This window comes from Argiope bruennichi, chromosome 10 (genome assembly GCF_947563725.1).
Source record: "Argiope bruennichi chromosome 10, qqArgBrue1.1, whole genome shotgun sequence".
NCBI classification, from domain to species: domain Eukaryota; kingdom Metazoa; phylum Arthropoda; class Arachnida; order Araneae; family Araneidae; genus Argiope; species Argiope bruennichi.
Window position 1 is genome coordinate 3,102,382 of NC_079160.1, and position 21,941 is coordinate 3,124,322.

A 21,941-nucleotide genomic window follows, 5' to 3' on the forward strand; every position below is an offset into this window, starting at 1 on the left:
TATGTACGTTATATATGTTTTCATATTAATTGCAATTCACCATATTAAATATTTATGGCCGAAGATTTATGCAGACTCATGGATAAATTTTTAAGTGGAAGTAAGCGAGCATTAGACGACAGTCAAGCATCAAAAAGTACACAGACGAATGTGGCTCCGAAAATAAAATCAAGAAAATATTCTCAAGAATGCTTAAATTTTGTGTTTTGTCAGTATTGAAGTAAATGAAGAAAGGCCACTGTGTATCATTGGCTCAAAAATGTTGGCCATAGGCAGCATGAAACCTAATAATCGACATTTGGAAAAGCTTCATAGTGAGTACGCCAACAAACCCAGAGAATTCTTCGAATTAAAATTAAAATCATATAAAAAGCAAAAATCATTTTTTAAAGAAATTTTGTCTGTGAATAAAAAAGCTTTAATTGAATCTTACAAAGTTTCATATAAAATAGCCAGATGCAAAAAACTTCACACCATTGGTGAAGAACTTAATTTGCCAGCAGCAATTGAGATTGTAGAAACTATGTTTAGAGATAATTTTTCAAAACAATTGCAGTCCGCACCTGTTTCAAATCATACTGTTGCTATTCGAATTGGTGATATAGCTGAATATGTACAGTGTCACCTTTTTTCGAAGTTGCGTGACAAATTGTTTTCAATACAGCTTGATGAAGCAGCAGTTAGTAATAAAGATGCTCATTTAATTGCTTATGTTCGATTTTGTGATAATATGTCAGTAGTAGAACAACTTTTCTGCAAACCAATAGAATTCAAAACAACGGTCCTCGCATTATTTGCTATTTTAAATGATTTTATGAACTAGGCAAACATAGAATGGAAAAATTGCGTCGGAATATGCACCGATGGTGCTCGTTCAATATCCGAAGATTCCAAGGTATACAAGCACTTGTAAAACAAAAATCACCTCAGTGGGTCTGGACACATTGCATGATCCACAGAGAAGCTTTGGCTTCGAAATAAATGTGTCCTGGTCTTAATATTGTGTTAACTACGGTTGTAACCGTAGTAAATTATATAAAAATGAAACCCCTTGAAATCGAGAATCTTTTCCGCACTTTGTAAAGTGTGTCTTTGCACTTTGTTCAGTACATTCAGCTTTACTATTTTATTGCGAGGCAAGAAATCATGTGGGAAATTTTTGCGACGTGTTTATGAATTACGAGAAGAAATCGCCATTTTCCTAGAAGAAAACAGAACAGAGGCCGAGAATGGTTTATTTCTGATGAAATTGAGCTACTTGGTCGACATATTCGAGAAATTAAATAACTTGAATCTTCAACTCCGAGGAGCAAATACACATATGTTGGATAGGAGTGATAAAGTTAATGCTTTTTGTGCAAAATTGGAATTGTGGTGCAGAAATTTAAAGCAAAGAAATCTGACAATGTTTGCAAAGATGGATGATTGTACTAAAACTTACAAAGCTGAAGAAGAACATGTAGAAGTTGTTTTTGTAACCACTGAAAATCATTTAGCCATGCTGGCAAAGAATTTTAAAAAGTATTTTCTTGCTGACGACAAACTGATAGCAAGTTAAGAGTGAGTTAAGGATCCGTTTCATAAGACTCCCGAAGGACTCTCAATTGATGAGGAAGAAAAATTCATAGACTTCACGACATGTGGCGAAACTAAAAGGCAATTTTGTAATAAATGACTATTTGAATTTTGGGCAGGAGTAGAGGATGATTTTAATTGCACTAATAACAAGGACATTTCGCATTCTATTACCATTTTCAGCATTCTACCTTTGAGAAACTGGATTTTCTGCTGTGTCTACTTTGAAGACAAAATATAGATCTCGGCAGAACTGAGAATGGCTATTTCTAATATTAAGCCTTCCTTCGAAAAACTTTGCTTTGCAAGACAGGCCCCAGGAAGTCACTAATAATTATTAAATTTATTTTAATTTAGTATGTTTTGAATAAGTAAGTTTTGATTTAGTAAGTTGTTTTACTTCAATAAGTTATTAAATATGTCGAAATGTATTTTGTTTTCTATGTGTATGTGTGCTTTCCTTTCAGTCAGTTAATCAATTTTTTTAAATAATATTTTCTCTTGAATATTCTCGCCCCCCCCTCTAGTGTGCTCTTGCCCCCCAGGGGGGGGGGCGCCCCACATGTTGAGAATTGCTGCTCTAGGTAAAAGAGTACGAAGAAAACGATCTGGTCTGTGGGAAAACCAATCATGGCTTCTTCTACAAAATAATGTCTCAGCTTTCAGTATTTATCAAGACGTATCTAAGCAGGGAATCTCAGTCGTAAAACACCAGCACTATTTATCTGATTCAATCCGTATGTTTTCTTTTTCTTACCCGTGATCAAATCTCGGGTAGAAACAGATTTGGATTACAGATGCGTTAAAAGCAATGACGAAAACAATCTCAGGAAATGAAATGATGCACTGTTTCTGAAAGTCACTTTGAAGCATTGTAGGATTATACGATGGAAATGCGTTGAAGCTAACATCATCAAAAATTAAATAAATGTTAAATATAAGTTATTTTCTAGCCACACATTCACAGAATTATTTACTTTTTGCTGAGCTTTATTTTGTAGCGTAACAGGAACATAATAAACAGACAAATTTCGTTTGATGAATTTTATCCAAAATTTGAAAGAAATCTATGACTTTGATTTGGAGATATATATTTCATTCATATGGCTCCTTACTTTTTTTTGAGTTACAAACAGATTGGACCGATATGATTTGAAATATGGAGGTCTGTAACTATAGTAATAAAAGAATAACCCTCATCCTACCCAGGCATCCGAGGTTTAATTGAATTTCCGATGAATTGAATCATGCGAACACAGAGCACTTACAGTTAATTACAAAGGAATTGAGGATGCCGTCTCAAGATTCATCATCTGAAACAGTCAATTATTCTTGCGAGTGGTACTTTTCTTCATCGGATTGGAAATAGTTCGACCTTACTATGTTATTACAGTACCAGATGAGGCGAGAACAGGTTTACTGATCCGGTGACTCCTTAACTATGTGTTTCTTGAGAATCCGTTCCCGTGAAGGATACTAAGGATAAAAATTTTATCAACATTTTGCAGTTGAATTTTCCGATAATTTTTGGATTTATACCAATACTTTAATGTTAATCAGGCTTCATCAAAACTTAATTTTTTTTTCAAAACAGAATGTTGCAAATTTAGTATCTATCTATCTATCTATCTATATATATATATATATATAATATTCATGTACAATTGATTCTGGATCTGAAATAAAAACGACTCATTAATGTAATTTACGTACAACATATTCAAGAAATACCTTTAAAAATTAATAAAAATGTACCTGTTTTATTATTTAAATAAACTCATTTAATTAATAATTTAGTTAGATTCAGAAATGATATTGATCAGAATTATATCATATCATTACTAGAAGTTTTTATTGCACGGCATAATTTTGAGAGAATCAGAAAGACATAAAAATAATTTCTCAATAGCAATTCCTTTATCGCAATGAAAAACCAATGATATCTCTTCCAGCCGGCTCTGGAAAAGATTTTTATACGATTTTATCTTTTTCTCATTAATTTAGTTATATTAACATCCGGTTTTTTAAAGCAATACTAGGGCCATTTTGGAATGGACCTCGTAATTTTGAACTGCGGTCAGATAACGAGGCGCCGTCCAAGCTGGTACGCTCTCGCCAAGCTTCCACACCACACCAGTGGGAGGGCGTATGGCCTCTATGTATTTAACATACACCAGACGCGCTTACACGATGCTTCTTCGGCGGTGTTGGATCTTGAACCTTAAACACTCCGGCTCCGAAGTCGAGACCTTACTACCAGGCTGCCGTTGCCCTATCCCTTTTTCATATCAACTTTTAAAAGAAAACAAATATTATGAAATTAAAACGTATTAGAGACAAGTTGTTACCAAAGGGAATAGCAACAAAATGTCTCTTGTAGTGCCATTTTATGTTTTGATACTTGTGAGTTGTAATGTAGTCGTGCAAAACTTTAAAATGTAATATCGCTTACAAAAAAAAAAAAAAAATCCAGAATTTCTAGTGATATTAACCGTCCAAAGATTAATCACTGGTGATGTATCTAGGAGTCGAGAAGTTTAATATGCGATAAAAGTTTTATTTTTAAATGTTTCACAATTATAGCTGGGAAACACTGTCGCAGTTTTTCTGCATACAGAATATAAAATGACGTTTCATTTTCCCAATATCTTTACAAAACGGAGGACTGTGGAAAGAAAACGATCCGTGATATTCCGTTTAAGAGTAATGTGTTATTCTACAAAACAAAAACTAGAAGAATCGAACCAGCGATTGAGCCTGGCCGACTGATTCGATTGTTTTTCTCACTGTTTTAAAAAATATATTTAGGTGGATATTTTTAATCTGACATTCTTTTTATAAATTGCGTAACACCCGAATGTTTTAAGATATGATGTTTCAGACTGAAGTTTTGAATTTACTTTTATCATGTATTTTCATATTGGCGATTTTATTTCACCTCTTCCATGACTCTCCTAAACACTTAATCTTTTAAGAATTTCACCGTATTGATTGTACGGCTACTAAATTCCTTTAATACAGCTCTTGTACAAATTCTTTCATTAGGAAATACTAATAACATAAAAAAATAAAAGGATTTAAGTCTTCTCCATTCTTTTTTTTTTAATTTCATAAACCATTATTTCGGTATTTTTCTGATACCTCCAAAAATGCCTTCATTCAGTGTTGCCGAAAAAATGAATGTGAAAATTGTTTTTCGGTTTACTGTTTTTGGTAGTGAATCTGATCAGTACATCAGTTTTCGTGAAAACTGATATATTTACCAGCTTTTCCAATAGATCGCTACTGCTCACTTACTGTACATATTTCAACTTTATTTAATTGATTTGTATAATTTCTAGATTACATCATTTCCTTTCTATAAATTTTAAATTGCAACATACATGAATAGAAGATAAAAAAAAGTTTTTTAATGGCCAAATATTATCTTAATAACAGAAAATGCTCTTATACAGAAAGTTTGTTCTTTTAAAACATCTACAATCTAGGAAATTCATACTATATAAATGTTATGGTAACTTTGTCAATTTATAGTAAACCAGATATGTTCCAAGAAAAAGCTGATGCCAGCAAATGAGTATTTGGAAAAGCTGAAAAAGATTTGCAATACTTGAACATACATTTATACGAAAGATTTCAAAGTCTAATGAAAAATCATTTGTCTCTTGTTTGTTTGATGAGTGCATTACTAGGCTCCATTGTAATTGGGAAGCCGACAGAGCTATGAAGTAGCCGGGGCGCAAAGTTTAATTGAAAGTTTCTCCGAGTGCGTCGCATTTGCCTATTGCACCGCTCCGCCTGCATGATAAATCATCTTGATAATTCATGTGATGATTGCCCGAATCAATCATGCCCTCGCTTGCGACAGACCCACTTGTTGAAGGTGAACTCAATTCGGAATGTCAGATACAAGAATGTGTTTCTCATGTTTCATTTACTGAATGGCGGTTCCGGCTGAAAGGTTATTTTACACGATTTATTTTGACTTTTTCTTGTTTTTGAAAGATGAAATTTCAAATTGATTCTTCATTCACTTCTTGTTGTGTTAGCGTTTTCAAATTTTATATAGTTGTATGTTTCCGTTGATAACATCTCCTTTACATATTTTAGGAATTTAATCAATTGTTATATTTAAATTTTGATTTCACACCAATGATAGTATCCAATAATGAAATTGGGGAGGGGGATGTAGTCTCAAGACTCAATAATGTTTATGATAATGGCTTATAAATTATGGTAAAAATTAATAAATAGTATAAAAATATTTCCGTTTAGTGCTTTAATAAAAGATAAAACAACAGTTTTTCAGTGCTTTTATTTCTTTTATTTTGCATCTATTCTTACAAATAAATAATCAATAGATGATTTTATTAAGAAAATAATAAATATAATAAATAAAAAAAAATTTATATGAACTTTTTTCATTTTTTTTCCTAAAAAGTAGCAGTTTGGAAGTCACTGGTTTTTAGGTACTAAGGAATTAATTATGCTTGCACGTTCTATCGGTAATTTGAGTGTCAGACGCAATTCAGCATTTTTTCTGCGTTAGGATTAACTCGAAAAACAGCGCAGGCCCTAATCAGCCCGTTCAGCGGTATCCTCCAAAGATCAAAATGGCAAGTCCTGATGGTAGTCCAATACCAAATCTGGTAAAAAAAAATATGTTGATTACAAGCAGATTTCTATCTTAATTTACACTAAAGAAAAAGCTCACAAATGAATGATTTAACGTCCCAATAAAATGGATTTGAACCTCATTAAAACATTAGGAGGTTCGCAACAAAGTACAAAATTTGAAAAATTAATTAATATTAAACAGTTGTTCCGTGTAAATGTGATTAACATGCTTAAAAGTAACTTTTTTTAAAATTTTAAGATAGTGAAAAAGGGCTTTTTTTGAAATAACATTCTCCAAAGCTGTTGAGGAAAAATTAAAATGCAATATAGTTGTAATTAAAATTGAGTGCAGCTTTCGAAAAGCATTTTCTTATAGAGTTACCTGCTATTTAGGGAGTGACCTCCCTCCAACTTTCAAATTTCTAGTTCGAATAGTTTGAATGATGAATCTGTGACTTCACTTTTGTGCCGTAGCAGTTGACATACCCTTCGAAATTAAAATATTTTCGTGTGTAATAATTTTTGTTGATTTAATTTTGTATAAAATATTATAACACGCCATTTGATGATTGAAATTGGGCCTTGATCACTTGCAAACTCTTAAAGTATGCATGATTTCTTTTTCCCCGCTTTTTTAAGGTACAATTAAATAACTATTTAAAGCCAATAATAAAAGCTATTCTCGAAAGATATGAGACAAAAACTTCAAAATATAACGATAACCCAGATTTGTAATTTATATTTACTGCATTTCCTTATTGTCTGCGTTAAAATTTAAAATAATTAATAGTAATTGAAGAAAACGTTGCGCATTGGAAAGATTTGGGTCTCTCTGAAAAAAGTAAAATTTCCTATTTTAAAATGATATTAAATATTTCTTGTAAGATTAGTTGTTCAGAATTTATTGCAAAACAAAATGGGAAAATTTTTATCTAATTTGTAATTAATTGACAATTTAATTAACTTCTTTGCTTTGAAAAGTTGGTAATATTCTTTCTCTTCTTTTAAAGAATAAATTTGTAAATTTTGATGGAAACGGATCCAATTGTTTTGGAGGTATGGAACATAAACTAATTCAATATACAAACATAAACACACGCATTATATATAATCACAATAACTTTTATTTATATTAAAATTGGTTGAGTTAGAATTTGAAATCACTTTATAAACAATTGCAGATATTTAAAAGCAACCTTTGCAGAAAATGAGAATATGTTCTTTAGGATTTTGTACTAATTCACCTTATTTGATGCATTTTCTATCCTCAAATTTCTAAGGAAGTCATAAGGGAATGAATATATCAACCTTCCATAATCCCCTCCTATTCTGAGCTGGATGGCCTATTTTCCATTTTAGACGCAATCTTTGTTTTCCTTACTAGATATACAACGCTGGCTAATTTCAACTCAATTTCTCTACTTCAAGTATTCATATCGTGGGGAAAACATTGTACCTATAACATTAAAAAAAAATTGGTTTAAGATCCATAATCGAAAAAGACCCGCAGAAATTTTTCCGAAGTCGTGAGATGAGAAATATTGCAGTAGATAATAAGGAAGGGAAATCTTAAAGGCACCTATCAAAAGCATTCTAAAAATGATGCAAATAAATTATATATTTAAATGAGCTATATATATGAATTATATATTTAAATGAGCTAGCTATATATATAAATTATATATTTAAATGAGCTATATATATAAATTATATAAAATTATATATATAAATTATATAAATAACAAAACAGAACGCCGTCTCATACCCCCGTATCCGTTACCATTCTGGTCACTGAACGGTTTGGTGGGCATGTTACGGGAATTTTATTTAATTAACAAAATATTTACAGTAGAAAAACGAAACAAAAATAACTATTTACAGAATTTACAATTATATAAGAAATTATATTAAGATGAGACCGTTTACATAATTTTTCAACTTAGAAATATAATTTGTAGCAATAAACTTAGAAATATAATGCTGAGAGATAAAATGTGTAAAAATATACATATAATCTGTGCTCACTTATTTTTTATAATGTACTAGATCAGGATGCAGTTAAAAAAAATCAGATGGAAAATAATTTGAGAAATGGAAATGAAGAGAATTTCTGTTTGATTGAAATGTGTGACAGGAGACTGCGGTGCTTGTTTCAAGAAATAACAGGAAGTGTTCGGAGCCCTGTAATGTGTTATGTACTGGACGAAATATAGCAAAATTTGGTCACCATACATGACCATTTGTGACATGACATCGAAGATAAAATGAAGGGTTGAGGGAATTTATCATTCTGCAAGAATTATCCCGTCGATTGCGTTGTCACTACGTGAACGCGCCTTATTAGTCAAGTTATTTTATCATCGGGATGAAAATGGCAGTGCTGCTCTTCATGAATACCGGCGGTTAAAACAGTTACGTAGAGGACCGATGATCATAACTAACTTTCAAAGAATGGTTGAAATATTTGAAACAAAAGGAATTATTGGCTTGCAACCAGGCCGAGGACGTAAAGTTATCAAGCAGAAACAAGTTGAAGAAGTTGCAATTGCCGTTATGGATCAGGCAATACCTAATAAACAGGTTACAAGTAGTGCACGTTCAATATCATGACAAACAGTTACTCCGTTCTCGATAATGCAGAAGATATTTCGTAAGATCCTGAAATTTTATCCGTATAAGATAAACCCATTAACTGATGATACTGATCTGAATCTTGACAATTTCTGGTTGTGAAGCATTTCTGGCTCACTTGAAATGCATTGTGTATCAAGGACACAACGCTGATGTTCTTACATTATTTTACTGTTCATTATTGTTCCTGACATTCCTACTTTAAAAGATGAAGTAACGTTACATATCAGACGAATAAATGCCGATAAGCTGCGAGCCGCCGTCGAAAACCTCGTGCACTGCAAGCAATTATTGGAACATTAAGTTGGTGGTCACTTTGAACCAAATTTGTAAAATTTTACTATTTACTGTTTCCATTGGCAGTATATGTATTCTTTTCTCACATAATATGCGCTAGCAGTGCCAGAATTTTCACTATCGGCATTTTTCGGTACTAATTTTTTTCTTGATAAATCAAAATCGCATACTTTAATGTGTATGGTGGTAAAATTTTGTTATATTTCGTTCAGTACATAACACACTACAGGGCTCCGAACACCTACTGTTATTTCTTGATATCCAAATGGAAGTGGGACTATAATTCAAACTGCATTATTCCACTTGCAGAATTGTGAGATTTCTCTGGTTTTGTATATCCGATAAAATCCATCACAAAACAGTCCTTGGTAGTGGAAGTAAAACAGAAACGTTTTCATTTATAAAAGCCAATGATATTTTACGGTCATGCCTAGCAGAAAAAAACCTCTGCCACTCAAGAAATAAATGGAATACTAATCTTGCACTCACACATATATTGGTTCAACAAATCGATACATGTTCAATTTTGTATCGAAACTTTTTATTCAAACTCACCGTTTCATATTTGTAAACGAGAAATATTTCATTCATTTTTTAATCTTACTTCTCCTTTGATTTTATATTACAGCTCTGCAGTTTTACGTTCACGATGAGAATATATTCTTTTAGTATTTACAAAGTTTTATTATTAATTAATTTTAATTGCAGTTTAATACCGCCGTTCTTAACAGGAATGCATGGAAATAAACCTTTTCTTAATCCTTGCAGCTCAAGCATTCTCAAGTGAGCGTCAGATACCCACTTTCCTGCACGAACCACCTCATCGTCACGAGTTTCTAAACAGTTCAGGCGCCGTCATCCCCTGTACCGCATTCGGTAATCCGAATCCTGTGATACGATGGATTAATGGCGACGGGACGCCTGCCGTCGACATACCTGGGTTGAGGCACATTCGCCTGGACGGTTCTCTCGTCTTCCAGCCTTTCCGGACGGATCAGTACAGGCAAGACATCCATGCGACCACGTACCGGTGCACGGCAACGAACATTTTCGGTACGCTGTCCAGTAGAGACGTGCATGTTGTAGCTGGTGAGTTTTTTGATGACAGCTATTGTTTATTGCATAAATGAAGTGTGTAAAAACCTATTTTTGTGCAGGTTTTTTCCCTACAACTTTGTATTTATCACATAAAAATGTTTAAAAAAATTAATGTGAAACGAAAGATATTTTATAGCTGTTGAGGAATTTTTTTTTTATGTGCTTGGATTGTTCTTCATGATTTGACATTGTCTGAGTATATCTCAGTTTTGTAGATAACTTGGTGCTCTTTTAGATTATATAATTTGAATGGTCAATCTTTAGTATATAATATTAATAATATATATAATATTTCTATAATGATATAATATTTCTTTGACACAATTAAAGCAGTTCCTATATTAACACTTTAAAGTCACTCACACATGTGTATGATTGCCTGAATAATTGTTGGTGTCCACTCACACAGCATTGTGTGATTCTACTCTTGTGTTTTATATGTATGTTCGACACATTTTGAATTACTTCGTGAATTTACTCAAAATGTTGAAAATTAATTCGAAAATATTGCAAGCCCTTGGCTGCATTTGACTGCTTAAACGTGCAGACATTAAAATGTTAAGTAAAGATAATGATGAAACAGTGAATGGAAATATATTGGAACATTATAACTTTTAGATAAACTCTATTCAAAATAAAACGCTATATTTGTTTAGGTTTTGCTTTCAGTAACTTAGTCAGAGCTGCTTTCGGTGGGTTTTTTTCTTTGCTACAGCATAATTAAAATAATAGTTTTGAATTCTTATTCAGTTTTAGTATTTTTATAACAGCTCCAGAAATTATTTATTATAAATAATAGTAGCTCCTACTGACGTCCTGGCCAAGGGGTAGCTCGTCGTCCCAGGTTCGAATCCTAGCTCGGGCATGGTTGTTCTTCACCCTGTGTTGAGGTATGTAAATGACCCCCCCCCCCCCCTGCAAAAAGGGGTTGTGCAAGCGAGCGTATGAGTGTCATCTTCGAATGAGCTGGAAGTCAATATTCTGCCCTTGGGTGCTCAGGGGTCCTTACCCTCAGAAGCCACTGCACCCTTCTTTCCGTGGTAACGCGGACACGGCATCTTCATTAAAAGTAGCTCCTCAAATTATTAGAATAAATATCTCGGAGTTCATTTTTCTAGGATGCCATGGTTACAAGGCATTAGTATGTTCCTGTTACTTTCAAAAGCCAAATGTGACATAAAGTAATGACCTATCTGGGCACTCTTTGCATTTACAAAATCTCTGATGATTAAAGGAAGTGAGGAGCATTATGTTCCAATACCAATACAACTGGTAACGCCTCTGTCGAAAATGTTAGAGAAAATGAGTAACATTTTTCTTTACTTTCTCATACGAAATGTAAAATATCATAATCGTCAAAAAAAAAAAAAAAAAAATCGAATTTGAGATCTTGACAAATCTTCACGTTGCAGACCTCTTAGAATCCGAGAAACCCATTTTTTCCAGTCAATCCATCTGACTATCTGTATATATAACAATTCAAGGATGCTTTGAGTTAGACCAAAGAAATTTGGTAAAAAGCTTTTGTAGATTTGAACAAATTTTGAATGAAATGCATTCAGAAGTTTTTCTGTCTGACTATTAAAAACTAACGAGTAACAAAAATAAAATTGTTTGGCGAGTATAAATGAACTAAACTAAAAAACTATTCAATTTTCTGTGCGGGTTTAGCATGTAAAATATAGATTCTCATAAAAATGTGAATGAAATCTGTGCTTTCGTATGCATGTCAATGCGATAATTCACAAAGGCAGTGACTTCAATCGATACCATTCAGGATGTGCTCTGGTGAACTAAATGTGTGATTTCGTGTCAAATTCCCGTTCCAATCGGCCAGAGAGGGGGGTTGACTCCCAAAATATGTACTAGCTTGATAGATCCATTAAATCTGTTACATTTAAGCCAAAGATCCGCATTTCACGGCTATTGTTCGCCAACTCCGTGCAAGGGAATCGTTTACCTACATTTTGCAATTTTATGCGGGAGGAGGGAGACTTTCAATGAAAAGAAAACTTACTCTAGAAAGATTCAAGGGGGAAAGACTAATGAGGCTTTTTTCAATCCCCCCCCCTATCTTTCAATTTTGTTCCGATATATTAACTTTTCATATTGTCTTACACAACAACAAATGTCTTTGAGACCTTTGGAATTGATATATTACATATTTAGCTATTATAGGATGCTTTGTTATGTTATGTATTCAGCCATAGAATATTAATCCACATTTATGAATGACTTCGTCTTATTATAAACACTATTAATGTGGAAATAGAGTGATATGAGTGAGTGTTTTCAAAGATTTTTCAAATATTGATTGTTTTTTAAGTTTTTCCAATACATTTGAGGAGAAATAAGATTCCCCGAATTTTCACAGGATGAGTTGAGGAAATTGTAGTAGGCAGCATTCGTTGTTAACTTTCTCCTTACAAATATATCATGCAAATAAACCCTTTTCTCTATCATCTTGTTTTATAGTATGTGTTAAGTGTCGAGGTGACATGAACAAGTTTGAAATGCAGTAAATGATTGCAAAAAACCGGTTTTTATTCGTCAGTTACATTCACTTTTTCGATCAAAACGATGAAGAACATGAGGAATAAGGTTCAATATCGAAGCTAATATTTAGATGATAATTTAAGATAAAATATGAGTCGTCTGGCTGGTTCTTTTAAGGAGGCAGTTCTAGACATCAAAATGACAGTCTTTTTTACGGATTTGGATTCTAATAATGTTATTGTAGAATGTAAAGATTTGTAAAGTTATAACCAAATTAGCGCTTTTTAGAACGGAAAATGTTTTAAATTATTGTCTTTCATAATCCTCTGATAAAGTCTCTCCAAATTTTAGTGTCTCCGATTTTAATAATGGAACATATGAACTGGTAAAATACGTTTAATATATTTGAAAAAAAAAAACGATCACATTTCGTGGCAATATTGAAGAATGGCGCTGTTTTTAGTAACGATGTAAATCATCCATTAATGACAATTCGAATATTTTTTGCTATTGACAAATGCGATTTATTGCTAAATACAGTGAGAGTCAAAAGAGAATAAACACCCTTGATTGATTTAGAAATTGTGTTATCTCAAATATTTTATTGACTTATAATTATAAAGTATATAAATATAAAATTATTAACTTATTTAAACAGAATCGAACAACTTATAAACATTCAATTAAAATAGTATATTTAAAGAAATAAATCAACCAGAACTTAAGATCATCCAATTTTATGAGTAAAAAAAATTACACTCATAACTCTTTCTCTTTCAAATGTTTTAATTTTATAGATATCAGCATTTTTTTTTCTCGGAGTATCTTGATATATAATCTGCCAATAGATTGTAAATCATTGCAAAAATCTTATATTTTGCCTGAATTTATGTAAATTTCTAAAAACATCTTTGAGATTTTGCGATGGGAAAACAAACAACACTAGAAATTAAAAAAATATATATATAAAAATATTCTTCTGTTATATTTTTCTATCTTCAACTGATATCTCTACGGAAATTATATTATACGGCGTCTTTTTAAAATAGTATCTTATAAAACTAAAAAGTGTTACTAAAATAATTTAAATAATCTCTGCACCTAAGATAGAAATAGTCAGCCAAAATATACATTTTGAAATCAAACGAGTTACTTATGACTGTAAGGATAATGACCTTGACAAGAGAATAAAAAAATTCCTATTTAACTTAGTAAATTCTGAGGAACAGTGAGAAGTTTATATTTCCCGAACAAACAATAAGTACTAAAAATGAGCAATTGCTCAATTGAAAATATAGGTAGCAAACTTGTTCCTCAAAAACCAAACAGGTGGATGCCTGAATTTATGAATAAATAATTTATTAAATATGTTAATTAAATGTTAGTTAATATATTACCCAGGTACAAAAGGAAAGTCGTTGCGCTTGTGTCAAACTTTTAATACTACATTTATTTCAAATTATGCCTATATATGTTTAAAATATGTTTTAGAATTTATCCAAGTATGACGTTACACGTGAAATTTCACGACGAGGAATCTTTACGTTTCTTTTATCTATAAGAGGCAGTGGTAACATTTAACCTAATTTTGACTGAATCATCAATAATAATTTCCTTTTAAAACTGATTTATCGACACATTTACAATTGAAATTGTCTTTGAATGAATAAAAAAAAATCTTTTCAATTCAGTTTTTCTATGAAAGCACCGTAGTCGTAAATATGTATTTCCTTTCTTTCTCTTGATTACGTATTTTTTATTATTTATTTTATCAAATGATTGAAAAAGCATCGGTGCTGCAGAGCCCGCCAGTTTCGAATTGGCTGTTGGATTTTGTAGAGGGTTTAGAGGGTTGGTGGGATCGAATTAATATAGATCGTGGAGATGCATTTCACGAAATAGAAATCAAATGCATTAAAGACAAATTTGTGCAAAATCGATCATGTCTGAAATCTGAAACGATGTATGGATAGTGAAATGAAACGTTTTTACTATCTCATATGCGAAATATATAATATAATCATCGAAAAATTCGAATTCTAAATTTCAAACCTTCTTAAGTTCGAGAATATACTTTTGAATTTGCATAATTTAAAAAATAAATAACGAATAAAAATAATTAGTATAACTTTAATCAAAATCAGCGATAATTTAATTTTATCTTAATAAGAAATTCAAAGGAGCGATAATCCGAATTTTCAATAAATTCAAAAACCGATAAATTCGAAACTAACCAAGATTCTTTGTATACGTTTTCCTCTTTGTTTCGTAAGAAGGTATGCAGCTAAAATAAATTAGGATTCCAATATAAAGACTTAAATTAAATTATGTTATCTACTGCATAGAAGGGAAAAAAATCTGGAATTCCAAAGGAAAATACAGAAAGGGGGAGGATACAGAATGCTTCTCGTTTTGTTATTATAAATCCCAGTTCAGCTGTATGCGGGTTTTCCGTCCCCTCTCCCGGGAGCCGCGCAATTTCGCGACAGCTTGCGACTTTGTGTTACGATTTGTTGAACTCGAGTTTCCTGTTGCTAGTTTGATAATTAATCCCAGGTTTTGCAGCTCGGCCTCCGTACTGACTCAATTACAAGCGGCGCCTAGCAATTTATCACTCTGCGCTTTAAACTTTTCGGTTGTTAAGCAGTTCCACTGTGGGCGGAGCAGCTGAAAGGAGTTGTAAATGACTTTGAAGTGCAATTCAGTGGGGGATTTGCACTCAATTCTTCGTCTCTTTCCTGCCTTTTCCCCATCGCTATTTCCGTAATGAGTTGCTGTTATTAGATGTGTCTCTCCGTGATCCTTTCGAGAATTATTTTCCTCCAGAAATCTCAAGAAAGCGCGATGATTCCGTTTCTAGATGCAAAATATCCGCCTTTATTTTATACCGTTACTTGGATTAATTTAATTACGCAGTAGCGCGGCGAATATCGTCTTTTAACGTCTTTTTTAATCTTCCAGATAAGTTAGTTTTATGTCGTGTTTCCTGCATTTTAAGAATTTTACATTTTATTATTGATTTGCCTCACTATTTAGTTCAGTAGTATCCCAATGAGGAGGCACCGCCTACATTTTAATTCTTTCACGAATTCAAAATAGAATTGGATCAGACACGTGCTTTCATTAAATATTTAAAATTATATTTTTCGGAATAAATCATCAAAAGACTACCGATTGGATCAGAGAAAAGATTCAAAATATGTATAATATGACATCGACGCTTTTGAAGAAATTAAAAGATATATCTGCTATTTTCTCCTATAAAAATGTAAATAAGAAAAATAGTGTTTATTCTAAGGTGTTCTGTCAAAAAGGAGAAAAGAAAATCATAGGTATGTTTTCGTGCATTTCTAGATGTTTGCATAGAGGCAATTGTTTTAGTCGAAAGTTTGAAATTCAAATTTTTCTCCGGTTAATTTTTAATACTTAAAATTTAAAGTGAAATATATACGTATCAAATACCTTAGATAAAAAAATATTTTAGAGGTCTTTAAATCATTAAAGGAAAATAGTATAAAGTATTTCATCGAAAAAGTAAAAAAAAAAAAAAAAAAAAACCCTCACTCTAGGGAAAAAAATGAATTTTACTATTTATTTCGCTGTATAACCTTTGCATTAAAAATTTTGCAAATTTTTAATGCAATCAGACCGAAGTCTCGCTATATTGGGTAACTGTGACACACTAGATTTTCTTTTAATTTAAACTCCCTCTTGAAGCTATCTCTTGGATTTTCAACCTTTAAATGTTTCCTGAACAATTAAAATTATGAATCAGCTCAAATCTACTGATAACAAATGACCATTTTTTTGAGAATAGAACATCTGAACGTCTCACAAGGTAACCGATTCAAAAGATGAAAAACTCATATTTTTTATAGAGGCCTTATGATATTTTGTTCATTGAACTATATATCTAACGAATTTCTTGTCAGCCATCGTAAAATTTAAACTTGAATGAAATGAAAGAGGCAAAAATTCAATGAATACGAAATTTTTTTTTGCAGAAACCAAGCATAGTTTTTTTAAAAAAATATTACTACAAAAAAATCGAATTCTTCGGAATTGTAATTTTATGTGCACCATAGAAGGTTTTTTTTTAATTTTTTGTATTATTTATGCAATATTTTAAAGAATTATTGAATAAATTTTCTCTTTCATTAAATTCCATTTTACCCTCAAAAAGATTTAAATATGGAAAATAATATTTTATTTCAGTAAATAAATGTACTTCTGAAAAGAATTATGAAGTTTAAATTTTATACAGTCCTTTGATCCTATGAATCACATTCAGTAAAATTATCTTGACAATCTAACATTTCAATCTTCTGCGATCAAGCCTGACAGAGTTTTAAAACTTGGAATATCATTATTTAGGACAATCAACAGTTTCATTATTTTAGACAATCAGTCTTGGGGAAAGTGGAAGCGTTGATTGGCGTATTTTCTTCATGGAGAGGTCTATAATCGAGCGTTTTTATTTTTTAAAATAGTGATATACAAATTTTCATTACTCAATTAATTTTAGTCTCAAAAGAATTGAACTTTCTTTATTTTAAATATTAATTTCTCAAGAAAATTTTATTAAATATTACTAACAGAACAGAGGATTTGTAAAATCAATTTTAAATTTATAATTCATAAGAACATTTATTGATTCAAAGTATGTAATTATAATTATTTATTTAATCAGACCATTTTTAATTAAATATATATGCCAATTAATAAAGTTTTAGAAATTAGCTGTTGGAGAGTGAGTGTTCTGGATATATTAATGCAGGCATACCTTAAATAAAACTGAATTATTGAGTTCATAATATAGCTACTTTAAAACATCATACAAAATTGATTTTCGCATTCATTTTTGTTAGAAAATATCACATCTCGTATTTATTGTATTCCATACAAACATATTACATTTTCTTAGGTTTAGTTTACCTTAAAAGTTCATTTAATCTTTCATTTCGAGTTTTCGTCAACGTGATGGTAACGCTCTGATAAAAGCAAATTTTTCCCAAATACTCATAACGTACTCGTGCAGGTTAAAAATTTTATCTGCATTTTGTGTTAAATAAATTGTTGGAAAATATTAAAACATTTTATAAAAATTCATAAAAAATAGAACCTTGATTTATAGGTTAAAACGTTTGCATCAGCAAAAAGATTGTTGTTTTTCATTAAGTGGATATAAAAATCAGTTTTATGATGTAATATTTTCTGAAGTTATCGCTGGAAATGCCGAAATTTCTCTTTCTTTTTAAGGCGACACGGTACTCGAAAAATCATAAAAAAATTGAAATTTTTGAGTTGGCTCATATGATAAATTGAATCTTTCTAAATGATCTTGCAAAATTTTAGAGCTGGTTCTTTATTTTTTAAGTTATTGAAGAATTTTTGATGCATGATAGAAGAGTAAACAATGTTGCTACGGCCACTTTTTTTTTTTTTTTTTTTTGGAGACTTTGGTGCCAAAATGGGTTATACCCGAAACATCGAGAATTTTCCCGATCCGTGCAGTAGGAACGGTGATACGCCTCGAACGTTTCTGATTGGTTGAGAGGCTTCTAGCCCCACCTCCTAAGACCTATAAAAGGAGCTGCAGCTGCCGGGGAGTGGTGGTGAATTGACCAGATCGGAGAGTAGTCGGAATCGACAGAGAAGAGTAGTGCTGAACCAGTGGAGTCGAAGAGTAGTCGTGAACCAGATCGGAGAGTTGTAGTCGGAAGCGACGGTGAAGAACTCGTCTTCCAGGGACTAGAGGAGCAGCGATGGAGTAGAGCTGCTGTGTATACTGTTGTATGCTGTACGTCTCGGCTGAAGATAATCGTCTTCTGTGCTGTATATAGTTGTCGTCTTTGTGCTGCCCTGTGTGTCTTCGTGTAAATAAACGTCGTTGTTTCATTTTCTACTGCCGCCTGCTGATTGAGTGTTCCTCACACCATATAACATCCACTATCCAAACGAACCCCGATAAATTTCGCAACAATATATATATATATATATATATATATATATATATATATATATATATATATATATATATATATATATATAATGTGTCCATAGATATAATAGATGAACATTCACGTTTCAAAACCCTCCACCATCAAGAACCTCCTTATTTGATTTGAACCTCCTTAGTTTCTATTCCGGCACGTCCTGAAATTCAACCGGGTAGTGCATTTTAATTATTTTAATCCGCCGTTCAGTCGCATTTATGTGTCATTGAAATGTAGAATTCCAGCTCTCTGAGGATCTTTTCCTCTGTTTATCAGTTCTATCTTTATTCCTTGGTTCCTCGTTTAGAGCATAATAAGCAGTATAGGGTCACTGTATATTGAAAATGTTCATATTTATTCTTCGAATTTTCTTACTTAGAAATCTATTACATTTACTATGCAATATTTGAATTCCGTCCTCCTTACATTTTCAATTTATATTTTATCACAATGTTTGAAAGATAATCTCATCATTGCAAACGAGTCAACCGCCAATATATCCCCTAATGGCGTTTTTTAATGGAATAACATGGGAAAAATAGCAGAAACTATTGCTTTTCGAGAACAAGATAGCTTCTTGATGATAGGATTCCTAAAAACGATATTGGTGCCTATATGTATAGTATGTTTACTTTTAAATGCCCTATTGAAAAAAAATCAGGACCGATTTTATCATCAGATATCCGCTAAGGGGCGCCACACCAATGGAATGCGCGTTCCTCAAACAGAACTGCCATTTACGGACGGCCTTCTGCCTCTCATAATATTGAAATGTAATACCTTTTAGTTATAAAAATGAATATATTTAATTCATGAGTTACGTATGTTTAAAATCAAGTGAATGAACAATATTGAAAATGTTTTCCCCCTTTCTGCTATTTACCTACTACTTTGTTAATTTGAAGAAGAAAAACAATACTTTTTAATGGCTAGTATACTTAGATCTGGCTTTGTTATGCATCTTAATATATATAAATAGTATGAGATAGGCTTTTGGAGGACTCTAATCGTTTGCACTAGCACTGTATGCATAGACACGGCAACAACAACAACATCATCAACAGTGTGAGATCCGTAAATTTTTCTTTGCCTGAGGACTTTCGATGTGTTTTTTATTCACTTGTTTTGTTTCATTTTATTTATTTATTTAATTGTAAGGTTTTCATCGAATAGAGAAATTTTGATATTTTTCGTTGAATCACATCATATTAGAATGGAGTATCACTGTTAAACTAAAATTGAAAGAATCACAGATTTAGATTATCTTTTTCCTCAGAAAACTGATCATGTTATAGGAAGCATAAAATGTTGTTAAACAAACAAAAACGCCGCTTTAATCTGATATAAAAATCACACAAGGTGTAAACTTTAATCTTTTGAAAAAGTCACGTTTTATCGATCTCATAAATCGCATTTCTAATGCAACAAAATACAGTAATGCAACAAATACTGACTTTTTATATTACTGCAGGAAATGAATTCTTTCATCTTTGGAAGAATGAATATGTTATTGGTTTCCATATAGTTAAAATGTTGCTCTTTCGCAACAAATTAACTAAATGAAATAAAATTTGTACGTCAGGACCAAAGTTTCCTAATGGAATAAAGAGAGAGTTCTATTATTTTTCACCACTATCGTCAGCAGCAGTAAATGAGCTGTGAAACGTCGACAGTGTTATGATCTCAGGTTTTCGCTTACTCTTCGGTTTTGGCTTTAAAAAGTAATCTAAGCGTATTGAAATTTTGTTTCTAAAGCACCGTCCAAAACTATTGCCTTAGGCATCTATACTATTCTTTGCTCCCTCGTCGGTACGCCGCCAAATGGGTTGGGCATTTCTCTTTTGAAATCGAACACAGTAGCACCATACATGATTAAATAAAGTTTAATTGCATTTCCCTGATTGTTGTTTTAAATAAATAAATTCCACACTCTTGTAAACAAGAAATTTACTCTACAAATCCTTATAGTTAACTCGAATCCTAGGAAGCATAGCATTTTACGCAATATTGTTCAATATTATATTATTCAATGTTCAAAGATATTATGTAATATTGCGCATATTGTTTAATACCATACAATATTGCACATTGCATGTGCAATCCTAACTTGCGATTTAATAAATCTTTATTCAATCATTACATTTCCACGAGATACATATTAAAATAAGATTTCGTGCCTCTATGGTGATGAATGGCAATCCGATAATGCTGAAAGTCTCATCTATAAACCTAATCATCTGATCAAATTAACCACTCCATCATTTCATTCAGTATCATCTACTTCATTAAAACTATATCCATTGACTCAGATTTCAATCATTTGACTCGAGCTCGTTTATTCAAAAGGCATATACCCGCAGACTGTAGTTGGATCAATACGTGATAAAATTCGTCGGTATAAGTATTCCCAATCGCGCTTGGAGATTCTCAAAGCAAAGACAGGGGCATGTAACACACGTTCTCCTGATCGCTGCGGGTTAATGTCTCCATCCGTCCATCGACCCATCGGAAGCTTTCAGACGATCCATCACCGGATAGCGTTCTGGCCCCTTAGTGCTGTGCAAATGAAGTGTAAATCGCCTCGGGGGTTGAAATCTGAAACCCGTTCTGTATTATCACCGCAAACCTTACATAATTAATTTCTCCCCGTGGCGCCCCTCTTATCATAAATTAATGATTTACGGGCCGCTGGGCGGGCTCTGCGCCTTATCTGATAACTCGACGATGAGCGAAATGTAACGATTTTTCTAGATATTCAGTGCTTTGTTCACTGCAGTTCGCGCCTGTGTTGGCTGATTAGCGCCTTGTTTTTGATGATGTTTCACACGTGCTGCCGGGGTAATGGGCCACGCGGCCTTTAAACGAAGAAATTATTTGAACGCACTTTGACATGAAGTCCGCGATAGTGTGATGCCGTATTTTTAAAATGTTTGCGGCTTATAATGCTTTTTTTTTCTTTCCTAAAACTGAACGGAAGGGATGGAAATTCTTTTCGGAGGTAAGAAGGAAGTTCACGTATTCGAATCTTTAAAGTTCCATCCTTAAAGAAAAGTGATAACTGGAATAACAATGTCTAGGCTTTTGTTAGACCCATGCAGAATGTGTCTCTTATTAGGGGCTGCAATTTCTTAAATCGCTTTTTTTTAAATTTGCGATGTGTATCCCCACAGGCACAAGCTTCCTTCTCGCTTTCAAGTTGGTTACAGAAATAATGTGGGGTCAGCTACCCCC

At 32.4% G+C, this 21,941-nt stretch overlaps 1 protein-coding gene across 1 annotated transcript in view; it reads left to right on the forward strand.

The window, feature by feature from the left end:
* Nucleotides 1–10,159: 10,159 nt before the first annotated feature.
* Nucleotides 10,160–21,941, forward strand: part of LOC129988392 (cell adhesion molecule DSCAM-like) — a 259,443-nt gene continuing 247,661 nt past the window's right edge. Inside the window, exon 1 of the mRNA XM_056096614.1 lies at nt 10,160–10,209. The gene's annotated coding sequence lies outside the window, so the exon portion shown is untranslated. The remainder of the gene's footprint in view (nt 10,210–21,941) is intronic.